The following is a 13,796-nucleotide window of genomic DNA, read 5'->3' as shown; positions in this document are numbered from 1 at the left end:
CACTAACAATGTTTTCCATCGCCTCTCCACAGAAGATGAAGTTAGGCAGCTGCAGACACTAATGAAACATAACTCAGTTTAAGTGAAGATTTATGTTTGCTCTATATACTGGGCACAGGGAGACATTTTCCAAAGCCCTTTTTTAGAAATACCTGTTTCTGTTTCATTGCATATTTCTTATATTGGCAACCAAAACTGCCATTTGAAAAACACTTCCCAGCAGCACTGTGGGCCTGATCATTATATAGTGTTGTTGTACAATACACCTTCAAATCTTTATGGAGTCCCATAAATAAGAAGAAATAACTCTTCTCTTTAAGCTTAAGTTCACTGACTTTCAAATGTCAGATTTCCATTTTATTTTTTCTTTGGGTACTGTTCATAGGTCTCAATATGCAGTATGCAGAGCTTAAGGCCATTTCTTGCTCAAATCACGCAGCCTGTGCCACAGTTCTGGACTGCATTGAGACAATTTACTGGGACACATCCTATACATGGGACTTAAGGCAGGGCACGTGCCATACAGGTAGGAAAAAATAGAAGAAAGAAATGTAACAAAAAAACAGATCCTAAACTCAAAGCAGTTAGTGTGCTACAGACCAGTTCACAATATTTTTCTGCTGTTAAATGCGTGTATTAAACATTTGCTTTCATGGAACTTGCCTTAATTTTGGATGGAATTACCCTGACAGCTGCATTCCAGTGTGCAGGTGTGATGGTTGTCATCCACCATCCAAGAAGAGCAGAACAGCACCAGTTATTAGAAAAAGCAGTGCAGGGAAAAAATTACATGTTCTGGATGTATCATGAGTTGGAGGCTGCCAGGCTTTATTAAGTTCTAGGATGTGTTGGGTTGGTAGTGACACCTTGGAAAAGATAACATAACAAAGTCTGTCATGTTTTTTCTAGGACTCAATAATGAACTTTACTGGCTGGGAATATTATGCAGCAATACTTACTGAACATTTGTCCTTCAAGATACTAGCTTATTTAATTCGACCATCTCACAGAAGATAAACCTGGGACAATTAAGAAAATCATAATCATTCACTTGTCAGTGGGGTGATTACAAGCAGTAAAGTATAGGCTTTCTGAGAAAAAGCATGAAGGTTCAAGTCTTGTCTCTGCAGTGCATTCTTTATGCTTACTCAGACATATGGACAATGATTAAAATCAGGCATCTGGTGTAAAGCGGTCTGAGTCGAAGGATGATTGAATGGCTGAAGAAACCTGGTTTTGGCTGTCTCAGCTTATCTGCTCCCTTGGTTCCTCTTCAGTAAGTTGGCAGGGGAAGGGAGAAGATTCCAGGGTGCTGTTTGTACCATCAATCTCAGAAGTGGTGACCACCACCAATAGTTGCAGTATATGGTTAAACACACGTGGGATGAATACCCCTGAGTTCCCAAAAATTGCCATATCACCATCGTCAGACATTGCATATAAAGCTTGAAGGTTCCCCTTAGGTTTGACTATTAGCTGGTTGGCTTTTTAAAGTTTTTAAGTTTAATAATTAAAAAATATGTGTGAAGGTTTGTTTTCAACATCTTGATGCTTTTCACGCTTGAGTCTTTGGTCCTACACAAGGTTTTCAGGCCTAAGTGGAATGCAGGGTTTCTCATCAGCTACAGTGTATTGTGCTTTCTGTGGCACAGGGCCAGGCCCTATGGAGATGATATCCTTAAATGTCTTTCAGAGGAAGTAAATAACTGGATTTAGGGCATCTGATTATGTTATGTACAGAGAAAATAGCTGCCCTTTTCTGGGATCTGCTTATTTCTCTTGAATTCAATTAATTCTTACCTTACAAAAATGCATTAGCTTTTCTTTTTAATGACAAAAGCAATGTACTTTTTCTATAAAGAGTAGTAGAGTAAGTTTGAAGATTTTAAACAATTATTTTTGGTACAGTTTTATTGTAAAGGTAAATTAATATATCATTGTACTTTTCAAAGTCAAGAAGAATTGCGACATTAACATTTCTAATGTAAATACAATGTACTGTAATAGAACTTGAAGGTCTACTAGCCAAAGTGTATTTAATCTTGTTAATTCTTCATTAAAGCAGAGAATTGTAATGGAAATGTTGGCAAAACAGGTCTGCAGACATTACTGTCTGTGGACTCATCATTTACTGGAGAGGATAATAGCTTCTGGACAGCGTTTTTGTAGCATTTTCTGTAAAGCAGCTTTGAGTTCTTTGGTATGGTCTGAACAAACATACAGCAGTAGCAATGGTTATTTTTCTTTCCACATTATACCATCTCTAAGCAGTTGGGACAAGCTACCTGGCTGATGTTTATGACTTATACCCAGGAGGATGACCAGCTTCCAAAAAAATCACTGAAGTCCTTGATTTCTATGACAGCCAGTCACCAAGTGCAGTAATAAATAGTGACTCTTTCTTGGGCACTTTTTTTGGGGAGCAGGACAGATGTGAGATGGTGGCTCTTGGCTGGTCATGCTGGTGGGGCAGCTGAGCACATATTCCACTTTCATTTGGCAGTCCCTATACAGGCAGGTATAGCTGTGGGTGGAGTTACATGCAGTTTTTTGGCAACAGTGGTTAATTTTTAATCTGTATGTATGCTTTAAGTGGAGCTGTTTTATGAGTTTTCTGCCTCCCAGCTATGATCTTGTTCTTGCTGTCCAATCTAAACACAGACTTTCTTCTGCCCTTTTATCCTGCACAGAGCCTATACCTGCATGCTGATTGTGATTAGCATTGCGGTGGCGGTAAACACTCTCAGGATGCATCCCTGGGTCCCAGAGTTCAGACTGTGCACACGCGGTGCCTCACAGTGCCAAGCAATCCAAGGCGTGCTGTGTAGAGTTCCAGAACTGGGAATGCCTGTCACAGATTAGACTTTGGCATGCTGCAGTCATGGCTTTTCACTCTGCAGAGTGCATGGCATGACTTGTTAACTACTGCAGATACTGGAACTGTGAAATCAAATGGCCTTGAGTCAAGACTGGTGGGGCAGGAAGAATTAAATTAACTTTCTGTGCCAGCAGAGTTCCTTGCATCTTGAGGAAGAGCTTTGTTGAGGGAGGTCAGTGAGATTTTTCCCTGCTGTCCTTTTCTTTCCCCTATGTTTTTGTTCTTTTTTACTCCACCTCCACTGACATGCTTTTAATTCTGACTGGGAGCTGCTAAACAGAAGAACTGAAAGCCAAACTCACTGGAGTAGCTTTAAGAATGAATTTATCTCCCGGTCAGGATTTCTCATCCCCCACTCCTTTCTTTTTCCTTCCTTGGCTCTGATGGAATGAGAATTCTCTGGCTTTTCCAGGCCTGGATGGCTTTCTGGGATCTTTTGTGAAAAAGGAAATTGTAGTTAGTTTGTTCAATCAGTCTCTTTGTGGATTTCTGAACACCAGAGTATCCTGCAGGCACTAAAAAAGTAAACTGAAATAAATTCTGGGGTGAATCTGTCTGGAGGACTGAATAGATGTCCATCTTTTGGTAACTTTGTTTTTTTTTCCTAAATGAAGATGTCTGTGATGGGTGTGAGGAGCTTGAAAGTAAGTTTTAATAGGATGAACAGGATTTGATGGATAAGAAGGAAAGTATAACAAGTACTGCTCTCATCCCTAATCTGATATCTGTTTGAAGACTTAGGCAGAATATGTGCTTTATATCTAAATTTTCTGAAGAGCACCTGGATGTCTCTTCTCCTACTGTGTACTGGATAAGTGTTGAATTATACGGAAATAAGTTGTTTTAGCTAATTGTGTGTATTCCTTTTTGGGATCAAACCCATATTTTAGTTAACGACAAGTTGTGTTCAGTTTTTCAGTTTCTGCTAAACAGCATACAACTAAAAAGGTGAAATAATATGACTAAAACAAAAAGGAACATTTTTACTTGTACAACTCCATGCAGTCAGGGATTTTCTGTGTGTTAAAGTAGGAAATTTTCATCTATGTCTATTCTGCTGTCTGATCATTTTAGCAGTATTGGTTTCCTGTAGTTCAACAAGTCAGTGGTGATTCTCCCTTAAGAAAAATCATGAGCAGCTTCAGTAGCAATGTACATTGTTTTAACAATCTCTAGGTACATTGTTTTAACAACCTCAGTAGGTTTTTTTAGTGTTAATTATAGTATTTATAAAACTGAGAATGTTCATACATTGTTCTGAAAAACATGGAACTTGAAAAAATATTTACTTTTTTTTTTTTTTTTTTTTTTTTTTTAATACTGGGGTTGAAAGGATAATTGTAAATACCCTGATGAATTTACAGAGCCTCTTGTCACTGAGTGTGGACAGTTGTCTGCTTAGTTTAACTTAATGGTGCTGATGTGCCTTTGAGGCAGTCTGGTAGAATCCTCCTAGAGTCTGTCCAAAGTTAACACATTTGGTGACTGGCAGCAAGTATAGTTTTTACTGTAAAGAGGCATATGCTTAGCAAGATGACACATCTGAATATTGCAATGTAAATGTCCTCACTTTTTTTACTTTTTTTTTTCCCCTGTAATGCTCTCCCCCTCCATCTAAGCAGTACGCATTAAGTTTGAAGGCAGTGCAAGCAGTTAACAGGAGATATATTTTAATTTTAAATTCTTTGCCAAGGTGTCCAAGGCAGATAAGCAGGAAACCTAGTAAGTCTTCTGCAAGGACCTTTGAATGCTTGAACCTCACTTATGCAGTGTTGTTTTGGGCACACTGGAGGAGAGGTTATCTCCACTTGGATAAAAGCCAGATCTTCGGAGGCTAGAAGCTTCCTGCTACCTGATGGAGATAGTAATTGGTCCTCTTGAAGAAATGTCTGCTGAGACCATTGGGCTAGACAGGCAGCAGGGCCCATGAGAACCTGTGGTAGGAGATGCTCATGGCCCTCATTATAGCTTGTCCTGTTATCAACAGCTAGATCAGATAAGGAAAACTTATGCAAATTGTTTTTTTAAGTATGCTAGGGTGGTTTTTTGGGTTTTTTTTTTTCTGGGAGTCATAAACTCTGCCAAAGTAAGCTTTCATTCTTCTTTTAAAAGTATGTAGGATGCGTTAAATATGCTTCAAAGCAGCTTGCACTGTGAGTGTTTCTAGCATAGAAATACTTTGCTTTAAAACTGTGGATCTTGTCACAAGTCCAAGATGACTTTTAGTCTTCTTCAGACTTGCTTCTGTACCTGCTTTATATTTAAAACAGGCTAGCCTGTAAGGTACTCCTATCCCTTCCCAGAAAGAGTCATTCTGTTCCCAGAAACTTGGTGCTGTGGAGCGCAGTAGTATTGTGACAGGTGAGTAATAGAGAATCAGGGATGCAATATGTCCTCAGTTGCACTCTGGCTAGCTTCAATGGGTGTTTTGCATGAGAAAAGTAAGAAGGATTTGGCTTGTGCTGTAATAAATCCCACTCAATCCTATTGAAACCCTGCATAGCATCCAGTGATAAAATACTTACTGGTTCTGTCCCTTGATTTCTGCGTGCAAAATCTTTCTTAAATTACCTTTTTTGGGTGACCCGCACCTGAAGCTAGACAGGTAAATGTGAACTAATCTGGTACTGATGGATGTTTTTAATAGCTGATTATCGGGGGAACCATAGAAAAATTAAACCTATGAGGATTTTATGTTTGACTAAGTAATTAAGTGACCTTATAGTTATTCTTTTTCCTTTAAAGGTAAGCATGTGAAGGTACTCTGTTGTGGGAAATCAGACTTTGTAAATGTCAGCTCTCATGAGCTGACTCATAAAAATGGGATCTCATGGCTTTTCTCAAAACGGGTGATTAATCCAGTGATTTACTGCGCTCCAGGAATGTCTCTCTTTAAGTTTACCTGTTCCATGTGTGAAATAGTCTCATTTTATGAGTCTCTCAGAAATATCAGGTGACCATACCTTAAATGAACGGAAGAGGCGCTTCTACTAATCTCTTAAGCTTTGTTTCCCTCAGATTGACAGATTCATTCCTAGAAGACTCTGTTTGAACCCCGCTGCCCCTCAAATCTCAGTATTTTCACTGTAGAGCAAAGAACTCATCTCTTCAACCATTGCACTGATTGCATGCTTTGAGGCCAAGCTTCGAATTTGTCCTTGGCAAAGATGAACAAGGTCTCTCGTTGTTTTCTCTTCATCTGTAAATCTCTAACCATACTGACTGATGGCTAATGAAGTGTACAGAAAGTGCAAGAGGTTGAGATGCTTTGCCTGTGACTCAGCATGATTTTCTCTGCTTTTCAACAAATACTGCTAATAATTGTCAGATTTTATTAGACTTGGCTTTTTGTTTTCTATTTTGTACTGTATATTATGCTAATTTAGAAAATGAAATAAGAAAAAGTGTGATTTTATTCTTGCATGCATTGGTGACAAAAAAAAAGCCCATTTACTTTAGAGTTACCAGAATCCAATCCCCCGTTATAATGCTGATGTTTGCAAATAGTTCTCCCCAGTTGTAAAGGACTGAAAAAAAAACTCGTAAAGAAATAAAAGGTTAATTAATATTTTTGCATGCCTCACTATTCATTGATTGTTCTGAGTTATGCCTGAACTTTCCCAGAATACTCTTAAAGCTTTTTTGTTTTTTGATTTTGTGATGTGTGTTGGTAAATTGTTGACAAATGTGTCATACAGAGCAGCTGAGCTGAAATAGGTGTTTATTGAAATGGCGTGATGCTTTCATTCTTCTAAACTGCCACTGACCCTACCTGTTTGGGGTTTGAGCAGAAAATAGCTGCTTTTAAAAAAACCTTCCAGGCTGAGAAACACTTTAAATGGGCATACTGCAATGAAAACCTATCTTATAATAGAAAATACCAAATGTCCAATGAAAGTAATGGCAACACAAACGCTCTTCATGAGATACAGCTTGAAGTGAAAATAAACCTACTGAATGTGTCTAATCAAGCTAATCAGTAGTTTAGGTGGTGAATTGATGAGATCAGTTGTTTGCATTGATATTTCCAGAGCATTTGAAATGTTTGTTCAGAACAGCTAATTAAGATGGCAAATAAATAAAGGCCTCCACTCCAGAGTGTTGAGAATGATTAACCCTGCAAAATAACAGAGACTTACTACAGTTATGTAAAAAGAACCTTTTTGTTTTGGTGTTAATTGAAGTGAAACTAAAATAGTTACATCAGAGGGTTCTTTTTACCAAATGGATCTTTAATACAGATTTCTTTACTCTTTTCAGTGAAAGAACAGAAAATGAAGCTCTAATAAGGTAAGAGTTTGGTTTTTTTTATTCCACTCAATAAGATATTCAAGTTAATTTGAGATCATTTTAACAAATATATTCAGCATTTTATGCTAGATTCTGGGCCAGTAGATTTCAGCATTTCGCTAGTAGATCCCAGTTTGGGTCAGTATGTCAAAGCACAAAAAAGAAAGAGTATGGTATTGCAGAATGAGTCTAACAACATTTAACTTTATTGTTGTTGTTGTTACTGAACCACTATTTGGTCTTTAATCAGAATAAGATGCCTTCATAGATTTGGAAACGTTTTTTTGCTTGTAAGGAATTTACAGGTAATTACTTGTCAGCAGATGCTATAGTTTTCATTATGCAGTCAATGAAAATCTTCATTTTCTTTCAATTTGAAAACGAAACATTAGAGAATGTGCTGAAAAAATAAGTAGCTTAGCCACAGATTTTTAGTCTTTGAGACGCGATGGTGGGAGTTTATGAGTTACATAGTTAAATAAACATAGGAGGAGTGAACTCTTCTAGGTGTGAATATTTTCCCTTATATATAACATAATTCAGCTGTCTTCTGAAAATGGACTCTGTGTCATCTGCTAGTTGGGCAAAAGGCAGAAAAAGGTCTTTCAGTACACTACCAGCTGCAATGGATGTTAAAAAAGTGGTTTTATCTTTCCATTTCTTGCATTGCTAATGAGGATGCTGACATTCATGTGGTGTGTCACCTAGAAAATGAAGCATCTATGACAAATGACAAAGCCAGGTGTACGATAGCAAGTTGTTATGACAGGCAGCTGAAGTGTGAACCTGTTCAGAGCATTACAAAAATACATAGTTACTTTTCTGTCACAATTAATATTTCAATTATAATAGTCATTCTCAGGATTCCAAGGAAGGGGAGTGTTGTTGGTTATTGTTTTCTTTTCTTCCCATATTTGCCTGGTTTGGTTTTTTGCATCAGTGGTTAAAGTAAAATTTTGCAGAGTTGTTAGCTGGATTTCTTACACTTATTTCAAGTCAAATGACTTCCAAATGGAAGAGTGTTCATAAGATTTTTTTTTTTAAAGCTGTTAACATCAGTAAAAGTTGATATGTTTGCATAAACTGTGTTCCTGGTTTGCAGAGAGGCATTCTTGGAATAGGAAAGAGGGAGGCTTAAAAAAAAATGGCATTTAAGCTATGCAAAATATAAACTGCTAGGAACCACAAGTGAGTAGAAATGTGAAGTATTAATGGAAAAAACAGTAGTGTTGTGAAAAAGTAATGAGGTGTCATAACAAATGGTGGTGTTAATAGCAGACTATCTTTGCAATTCTTACTTTGTATTGGTACATGGAGGATTTGTGCGTCTATTCGCAGCTACAAAGGTGTGTGCTTATGTAATACATCTCTGAGACAGCAAGATGCTGCTGATTTTCACCCAATCAGTGAGAGGGACTGAAAACCCTTCTGGAACAGGGCTAATGAAGCTAAGGAACTTTATAATGTGTTGAGAACCACATGGGTAGTGCAGGGATTTAGTAAATGCCAGAAGAAATTCTAGTTCTGAGCAGTCTTTGTACACTGATCTCATCAGCATCCGTGATCCAAGAAGAACACAAGTCCTCCTTCTGTCTCTTTACCAGGATTCAGCCATACAAGCACTGGGCAAACGTTGCAGAAACGAATTAAACTTGCTGTGTCTGTAGGTGATCACCTAACACAAGGGAGCCTTATGTGGAGCCTCTGAATGCTACAGTAATACAAATCCCTAAGTAATATGCCTAAGTAATATAGCATGACAGCAGTAGTGGAAAATTACTTATTTTGTTTACCCGAGTCACAGCTGGAAGTATTTTAAGGTATACATTGCTTACTCCTGGACTGCTGCCTTGGCAGTGCCTGCAGAACTACCAGGTCATTTTTATGTGATTTGACATATGGGCAGTAGAAAACCACCTGCCATCAGCCATCTTTTTCTTTCTAAGTTAACTGTAGTGTTTAGTAACTACTGATCCAGTCTGAGCGAGAATTTATCAATTAGGTTGAAAGAGAAACTATGCAGGTTGCAGTGCTGCTCATCCCAAATCTTCAGGTCATACAAATGGGTGCTGCAGAAGCTGGAAAAGCTTGCTAAAGATGTTTGGTGCCTTCCCCTCGCACTTGAATTGAGTTTTCTCTTTTAGTCTCTTTAGTCAAAAGCTATCTCTACTACACCACCGCAGATGCTGCCCAATTGACTCAGGAATCCCTGTTTTGGTTTGCCAAGCAGGCAAACTATTTATCTCAGGTAAGAGAATTTTGAGGTGTGATGTGGTTCGTATCTAAAAATATCAGTATAGGGAGATGGGATAGGGCTCCAACAGACAAAAACATGGCAAGATAAGGAAGAGGAGTTCACGTTGGAATTACGATACCGTGGGTGTAATTAACCACTGGAAACGCTTAGAAAGGAATGTGGTAGATCACTTGGAGTAATTAAATCAAGATTAGATCTGCTTCTGAAATATCTTCTAGTAGAGTTACAAGTTCTTGTGCTTTGTAAAGAAATTGCTGCATGAGGTATTGCAGGCTGTGCCAGGCAGGAAGTCAGACCAGATTACCATAAGAGTTCCTCCAGGCCTTTTAAATCCACATCCCCACCAACAAAGGCTCTTATGTGGTACATGCTGCCACAGAATTTCCAAAATCTGAGGTGGAGCGGATCACTCTTGTTTCGGTGGTGAAAGGTTGAAAAGTCTTTGAGCAGATCCTTGCAGAGACGCTGTGGTGGGTACTCAGCACTGCTGAGCTTGTACATTGTGTGCTTCAGCTCTGTGGACCAATACTGAGCCAGTTTCTGCTCTGTCTGACCAGCCCATAAATGCATCCTTCTGCATGACTTTCTGATATTTTACCTGATTTATTTAGTGATTTGCATTTTTTATTGAGTTCAGTGAAAAATAATAATTATCGTATAAAGCTTATTGAATACCTTCTGTGATACAAGATTGAATCCCTTCAGAATTTTCTTCAGTTACTCAGTGATCATAATTCCATTGTCATTAACACAGGATCTTCTATAGCCACTCTTAATATCCCTAGGAGTAGAAAGGGCAGGGGACATTTTTAGCAGATTATGTAGAACTCTTAGGATAATATTATCTGCTTTCTCCAAAACTGAAAAAGCAGTAACTTGTATGCTTGCTCTGGGATGTGCACGGAATAGTGAGAGTGGAGGGCACTCATCTTTTAGTTCTCTTCAGCTACAGGGAAGTATATTCTTACTGTCTTACTGGACAAGAGGCAGCAGATCATTTTAATAGAAAAGAGATTAAAATATATAAAAAACTAATTTTATACTAGAAGAAATACAAAACACTGTGGTGAACAAGAATAGCCCTGGCTCCTTCTCGTTACTTTGATAAGCTCATTAATTCCAACATTCAGAATTAATCAGGAATTACTGTGCAAAATCTTGCAAATGGAAAAATCCTTCAACTTGAGCTCAGAATTATGTCACCCTGCTGTACTTAGGTTGCATAGCTTTTGTTACAGGAATGTCTAGTATAATTCCACATCAGCATGATGGGAAGAACTGCTAAGAGTTGTCCTGGCCATATGTGGGGATAAAAACTCATTCAGGAAAGTTTTCATGTAATTCTGGCTCTATGAAAAAGCTTTTCTGTAAAATTATCTAGGGTAAATTCAAGAGTGAGCCCAGGAATATTAGAAGATTTTTTTTTTTTCCAGAATACCTGATATCCAGCCTGACATCAGGTAGTTTGTACTTGGTACCTGACCATGCCTACTGCTCTCCCTCCCTGGACCATGTACTTATGGTTTACACATGGCAGCCTAGACCTGAATTAGAAAAAATATTGGACTAAAACAATAGTAGAACTAAAGTAGAGAAGAGAAATACCATTGTGTTTGATAAACCAAAGTAAGGTGGTTGAGGTAAATAAGTTTGTGTCCCTCCATGTGGAGGCTCCACCTGCTTTCATGGACATCCAGGAAATAGGACAAGATGATGGAAAAAGATAAAAAATGGTTAATTACCCTTGCTAGTAGGTTAGGGATTCATGGCTGTGGTGAAAGGAGAGAAGACTTTGGTTAGTCAGGAATCAAGCATGTTTGCTTGGTTGCCATGCAATAATAGTTGTGATTTTTTAGCATGAGGTTTCTTCTGTACCATGTCTCTTGACAGTACATTACATGCCTATGGTTTTCACAAATTCCTGATAGCCATAATACTGACTGTGGAGAGTATTTAAAAACAAACTTCAGGATGTCTCTTTTTCACATGTTTTTTCAACCAGTGAGTCACTCTTAATGGATACTTCAGTTCTGAAAAGGAATGGAGGAGGCAGTGCCATGGAAGAAAATTGCCCTCTCCATTAGTAAGGTATTTGAGACATCATATTGCTGCTATTTCCTTCCATGTGAAAGCTCATGGCTAAGTCATTTAATGTAAAGGAAAACAGTCTTGTCTACCACAGAAGAAGTGCCTCTGCTGGACAGTGGCACACAAGCCTGCAAAATTGACTTTGGTTATCACTGAGGGTTTCCTTGGCATTTCTTTCTGTTCAGGCAATTAATGTTGTAAAAGTATTCCAGATGACAGAAAAGAGCAGTTGTGTTGAGGTCTGGGGAGCTCCTTTGGCATATCTCCAGTGCACTGCTAGTCCCAAATTCATTGTTTGTATCTCAGAACTGCACTTGCTTTAAAAGCTCAGTTTTACTGCATTTGAAAGCTATTCAGTCTTGTTTCCTGCACTTTGTTTACTTAATAACCCCTATACAAGAATCCATGATTTTACCTGGGTAACTTGCTGCTCTCTTCCAAGAGAGAAATATACTGTTTTTTAAATTTTTTAAATCCACATGCTAGGTTGGAGCACAAGTCAGTGTAAAGAAGTAGCTGGTGCTTAACCCTGTGCTCGCAGTGTCTGCTCAGATGAGAGTCAAGCACGCTGTGCTCACTGTTACAGAACTCTCCAAAAGTGTCGATTCAGGGAAATTCTGCTGCCGTGAGAGAACGGGAGCATCAGGAATGTTCTCTCCCGCTTAATGGGAATGTGGCTTTTGGTGACCAGTACATTTATAACATAGCAGATTGCGTATATGTGCTCATCGACAGAGTCCAACTTGAACATCACAGTGATGTTCAGGACAGCAGATCCTGCTGTGTGCTGCAGCCCTGGGAGACTGGATGAGGCCCTGGTAGCAGCAGGCTGGTACAGCATATGTCTGGCTGCTACCAGAAGGGTTTTGCAGCAGTACAATTTTTGGTTTTGAGTAACCTTTAGAAGAGTGCATCTGAAAAATTGCCAGGGTGGCCAAACAGATTAATTCCCATCAGCAGGAGAGACAGCTGTTCATTTGACTACATCTGCTTCATTTGACTGTGTGGATCATTTTACTGGATGGAATGGGCTCCAGAGACCTGCCTTTGGGGAAGAGAGGCAGGTAGGACAATGTGCACTGTGTCAGAAATTCTCTTCATCTTTGACGTTACAGAAATGGCCTTGCCTTGTGGATGTGGTGGAGGGGTAGGTTGCTTATCTAATTGTTTGACCTTTGCCCATTTGCACATAGGCCATCTATTTCAGACCTGAGGGATCCTACATCTACAGAACAGGTGGGTTAACTACAGAATGTTTCAGATGGCTGCACCCTGCTGATAGCACTAGTCAAAACCTCCCCACCTCCCCAATATATTACTGTGAAAACATGGATAAGAAAAAAAAAGATTGGAAAAGTCAATGTTGGCTGAATAATGCTAGTCCTAATCTCTCTAAGCAATATGTATTCTCTGCCTTTTTGCTTACTTTAAGGGTCAAAAGTCTATCTAGAAGCTGCTAGAGATCTAGATGGTGTTAGCTAGATTTGCTTCTAGGTCATTCTCATTCAGCACCATCCTCAGGGTAAGCTTTGGTTCTATTGTTTCAGTTTCCCCATCTGTGGCTTTAATCCAGTTCTCTTTCTTTCATTGCATCCTATGTCAAATTGTCCCACAGCTCTTCTCCAAGTTTAAGGTTTCAGTTGCTGTGCAGGAGACCCTGTGTATGATTTGTCAACTGAAGTAAACAGACAGTAAAAACATACACCAAGGCACAAAATCTTCTCTAATCAGTTATTTGACAAGCGCATTTAATTATTTAGCATAGCTTGTAAAAGTAATGAAGTCCTTGTAACATGAGATTTAACACTCTCATATTAATTTTTCCCTAAGAGGTGGGAAAAGACTGCCATATTTTTGTGTGCAAACTGAGAACATGAAGTTAATGAGATTTGACTGAGAATACGTAAAAGAGGCTGGAACCTTTCAGTGCTTCTTAAGAGTTTGCTAATAGGTAGTAAATCCAAGCACATCCCACAGATAAGATTCTGCCTGTGTTGGCAGACCAGAAGGTGCTGTCTGATGCTTTGCCAAAGCAAAACAGAGTTTTCTTGGACCAGCTGTATTTTTTTTTTTTTTGGAATGTTTAGCTTAGTAAAAAGAAAAGCTGTAAGTTGCAGTCTTGCTCAGGAGGTATCATTCAAAGCAATTTTTTATAGCATGATAGATTTCATGTTGCTACAAAATAAATATTTAATAGGCACTAATATTTTGGTTCCCTCAGGCAAGCAGAGAAGTTCTAATTTACTCAAGTAAGTGCAAATGGAATCTAGCAGGAAGTTCAAA

The 13,796-nt window shown here is 38.7% G+C and overlaps 1 protein-coding gene across 3 annotated transcripts in view; it reads left to right on the top strand.

Annotated features, from left to right (window-relative positions):
• THRB (thyroid hormone receptor beta) overlaps window positions 1–13,796 on the top strand; it is a 156,461-nt gene that overhangs the window by 23,532 nt on the left and 119,133 nt on the right. For 2 of the 3 annotated variants that reach the window (XM_041466628.1, XM_041466627.1), the window contains exon 2: window positions 7,139–7,168. The exons of the other annotated variant lie outside the window; for it this stretch is intronic. The gene's annotated coding sequence lies outside the window, so the exon portion shown is untranslated. The remainder of the gene's footprint in view (window positions 1–7,138; window positions 7,169–13,796) is intronic. 3 annotated transcript variants of the gene reach the window in all.

The sequence above is a fragment of the Pyrgilauda ruficollis genome, unplaced genomic scaffold, assembly GCF_017590135.1.
Source record: "Pyrgilauda ruficollis isolate IOZ18807 unplaced genomic scaffold, ASM1759013v1 scaffold2, whole genome shotgun sequence".
Taxonomy (NCBI): domain Eukaryota; kingdom Metazoa; phylum Chordata; class Aves; order Passeriformes; family Passeridae; genus Pyrgilauda; species Pyrgilauda ruficollis.
Note: the sequence above shows the minus strand (reverse complement) of the source record. Positions and strands in the feature narration are given on the sequence as shown.